We start from the raw sequence: 4,271 nt of genomic DNA, 5'->3' as shown, positions 1-4,271 counted from the left end.
ACCTACAGCGTCCTTTTGTTCTCTTGGCCTCAGTTGCTTTGGCCAAAGTAATGGCTGGGAGCCAGTGATGCGTGTGATATATGCGTAGCCATAAACCACAGAAATGCTCTCATAGTTCATTAACCCTCTGAAAAATGCTGCCTGATCCCATCTTGGCGGTCAGCTGCGAGCTGGATGCCTGCTCTGCAGATGAGAGAAACAGGACAGTGCAAGGGCACTGGATCTAGAGATGTCCCTCATAGGGCTGTGTGGTCCTAGGTAAGCCCCTCAGTCTCTCTGAGCCTGCTTTCTCATCTATAATCTGGGGAGTCTAAGACTTTTCTTTGCCAGAGTTATGGCCACAGCATACAGTTATTCCTTGGGATCAGTGGGTGACTGCTTCGAGCATGTCTTCAGTCCAGATGTTCAAACCCCTTACCTAACACGGCGGGGCATTTGCGTATAAACTGTGCCCCTCCTCCCTTATGCTTTAAGCCTTTGTGGATGATACTTATTACAATGTAAATGCTATGCAAATAGTTGTTCCACTGTGTTGTCTACGGAGTGAAGCAAGAAAACAAGACAGCTGGTTGAACCCACCGACCAAGAGGCAGATGGACACCCTTTGTAGGGAAGACTGCTGCAGGTCTCAGGACCTGGGCTGAAGCTTCTGCCTAGGTTTGAATGTGTCCCTCAGGTCTTACATGTGGGAAACCTGGCTTCCAGTGCAGCAGTGTGGAGGGGTGGGAGCTTGGGAGGGGGTAGGGCCAAGAGACCTCTCCCTCCATCAAGTAATTAATCTGCCCACAGATGCATGGATTATTGGATTATCACTGAGTGGCTACGCTGTGAAATCAGCTCTCTGACAGACCAACTTGCTTGACTTCACTGAGGGACACCCTGTGCCACGGTGCAAGTCAGCCAGAAGGCCCTCCCTGAAGCTGAGCAGATGCCAAGCCCACGCTTGGGGACTTCCCAGCCCCTAGAACTGTGAGCTGAACGAACCTCCACTTGTCCCAAGTGACCTGCCTGTGGCAGACACTGATAGCAACAGGGAATGGGCTAAGGTGCCTGGTTAGGGTTAGCAACAGGTTAGGGTTTGGCAGAAGTGGGACTGGAACTCAAGACATCCCTCTCAGTCTAGGGGGTCTGCGGCGGCAGCGTTTATCCTGCGTCATCTCGAGAATACAGCACCAGCGATGTGAGATGTGCCTTTATTGGGCAGTTACAGAGGGAGGGAAGATTGCTCCATCTGCCTCTTTTCATAGACTCAGTTTCCTCTCCTAGAATGCCCTTCCCACACTTCCCTTTGTTGCAATCCATCCATCCATCCATCCATCCATCCATCCATCCATCCACCCATCCACTCAATCACTCACTCATTCATGAAAGCATTCATTAAGACCCTACAAAACTATTAATAGAATAAAAATCAACATGGAAGTCATGCTTGTCCTTGCTGGAGCTCAGACCTCAGATGCTTTACCCAGCAAGTGTAAGGAGGCCAACCAAGCGCTTGGCGAGAACCTGTGAAGGCTCAGCAGGCAGAGGGAGGCAGCTGGCTCCCATTCCCCTGTCTCCTGTCCTCTGCTGGGAGCGCACTCCTCAGGGGCACGAGCTCTGGAGGCCGCGTCTGCTCTGTCGTTTCCCCGCCTGGGGCGGTCAGCAAGCTGCTCACTCTTTTGAGGAGTTACCAACGTCTCCTGTGCCTCGGCAAGCGAGCAGGTGCCTGTCAAAGGTTTGATGGGGTGAATAAGCCACTCTGCATCTTCCTTTCCCCAGTGAAGAAAGACATAAAATGCCCTGTGCCCCTGGTGGGACTCTTGCGGCAACGTAATGTGTGCTGCCTCACGGGAAGCATGAAGTCTTGCTGTCTGCAAGGTGTAGCTAATCAATCCTACGGAGCAGAGTGGGCGCCAAGATGCTCTGCTGTTTTATGAAAGAGAAAACCCATCCAGAGATGTTTCCTGCCCTCCGTGTGGTGGCATGGCTAATCGGGCAGACGCAGGGAGAGATACTCTGAAATCTGACCTCTGGCTTCTCCTTCCACTGACCTCCCCTGCTAGCAAACCGTGGACAAGTCTGTTTTCCTGTTTCCTCAGTGAGTCATGTCTCCTGGTTGGTTCAGGACTGGTCAGGAAGCTGCAGCACAGTGGCAGGTGCTCAGGCGACGGCCAGTCAGAGCTCATCTGATGGCTCCTCCCCCACACCCCAGGGCTCTTTTTATGAAACACACAGAGAAGGATCAGGATGATGAGCTTTCCTTGGGCTGCAAATGTTTACTGCATTAGACTGACTGATTGCAAAATGGGGATTGGGAAAGGCCATAGGGGGCAGGGCCTGGGACCTCAGGGCTGTGGCCGGACTCCAGCAGACCCTCCAGCCACAGCCGTGTGACCTGCCAACCTTGGTGACAGGTGTCCTTCGGATCTTACCACTTCCACGTGAGCGCAGGGAGCATCTGTGCGCTTGTGGCCCACGGCCCAGGTGTGTGAGGCCTGAGGTACTGAGCGTGATGCCTGGGGCCTAGTTGGTACTCAGGCCATGTGGGCGTCTGGCCTCGCTAGGGTGTCTGCGCCTGGCACAGCTGGCCATCGGCTCCTCTAGAGCACAGCCTGCTGCATTCCAAGCCCCTCCTTTGGGTACCAGCATGGCTGTGCCCCTGGTGGAGCCAGTTCCCCAGACGTCCTGGCCCTCCGGCCTCCCAACAGCTGCTGCCAAGACTTGGTTCTTCCCTTTGCTCTGTGTTCGCTGGACCCTGTACCAGGGTCTGCATGGGAAAGGTCTCTGTAGTTGCCAGGAAACGGTGTCCCTTCATTCCTCGAGCCCAGATGCTACCATGGCCTGCAGTGGACAGGGACTGAATGTGGGAAGCGGCAGCAGAAGCAAATGCTTTGGGAAGTGGAGGGGCCTGGATGTCCACACTGGCTGGTGAGTTCGTTTACCCAGTTCATTTAACAGTGGTGGAGGGGTCTTAGGGAAGCAAAAATCCAGTGTGTGCTGGGTGGAACTGCTGGATTTAGTTCCCTGACCTGCTGTTTGGAACTCTGGGCCCTTTTGGGATGTTCTCCTGGACCATGGGGACCACAGTGTGGCTGCTGGGGCTAGGGATACCACGTGCAGACCCTATTCCAAGCAGTGGCTGAGGGAAGGAAGGTGAAGGTGGAGGCTGAGGCCTGAGGAGGGTGACCTCAGTGTGACCATTCTCCACACTGCCTCCTGGATTGGAGAGCATGAGGGGTGTGAGGTATCTGCACACGGCGCTCACAGCCAGGGAGACCAGCCTGGCTCTAGACACCCAGGCAGACATTGCCCTGGCCGCAGCGTAGAGTGAGGCTGCCTGCGTTTGAGTTTTGGTCGTGTGACAGTGGGTTTCTTGACCTTGGAAGTGGGGCATTTGCAGGGGCCCCCTCCCAGGGTGGCAGGGGAAGGTCCATCCATGCCCCGACTCGTCCTGAGCACTGGGCACTGAGTCTGGGCACTGTCAGGAGGCAGGGCTGGAGAGAGGAGGCTCTCCATTGCCATCATCTTCTGACGCTTAGAAAGAAGGCGGGGAAGCAGAAATTTCCTCCTATTCTGAGTTCTAGCCCAAGGCCAAGCGAGGTCTGTTCTGTACCCCCTGATCTGGGGGAATATCTGCCTCTCGGCAGCAGGTAACTGGTCAGGCTGCCACCTACAGCCCACCCTGCCTCTGCCCAGAGCTTGTGTTGGCCGAGACCCCAGGCAGGTGGGGAGACTGCTGCAAAGCAGACAGGGCCCACACCCCACACCCAGCGGTTGACCAACGTGGAATGGGTTCTGGACTCAGTTCAGAGACTCGGTTCTGGTTCCTGGCCCAGATTGGTCCTGGGGAGAGTCCCTGTGCTTTGACTTTAGTCTGTCCTGTGGTGAAATGGGGGGCTGCCATTATCATGCACTGGCGATAAGACGGGCAGAGTTATAGGCAGGAATCTCCCAGTGCTCAGAGCAGCTGTCGGCGGTCACTGCAAAGGGTCATTCCCAGCACACAGACACCGTCCTCCTTGCAGCCTGTCCTCAGGGGGCCAGACCTTGGGCTCTTAGGGTTGAGGTTCAGGAAGAAGGTTCTTGCTGGAGCTTAGCGAAAGGATGTCTAGTTGTGGACAGCATGCGGGGGGCGGGGGGGGGGGGAGCTTAGCGAAAGGATGTCTAGTTGTGAACCTTCTGCCCCGTGCTCTAGGCAGAAGGTTCGCACACCTTCAGCCCTCAGAGAGAAATCCCAGGCCAGTCTGGAGTCTGTATTTCTGCTCTGGGCATTATGACTATACCCAGAT

Source organism: Octodon degus, unplaced genomic scaffold, assembly GCF_000260255.1.
Source record: "Octodon degus isolate 3935 unplaced genomic scaffold, OctDeg1.0 scaffold00062, whole genome shotgun sequence".
Taxonomy (NCBI): domain Eukaryota; kingdom Metazoa; phylum Chordata; class Mammalia; order Rodentia; family Octodontidae; genus Octodon; species Octodon degus.
The sequence above is the reverse complement of the archived record's forward strand: the minus strand, read 5'-3'. Positions refer to the sequence as shown.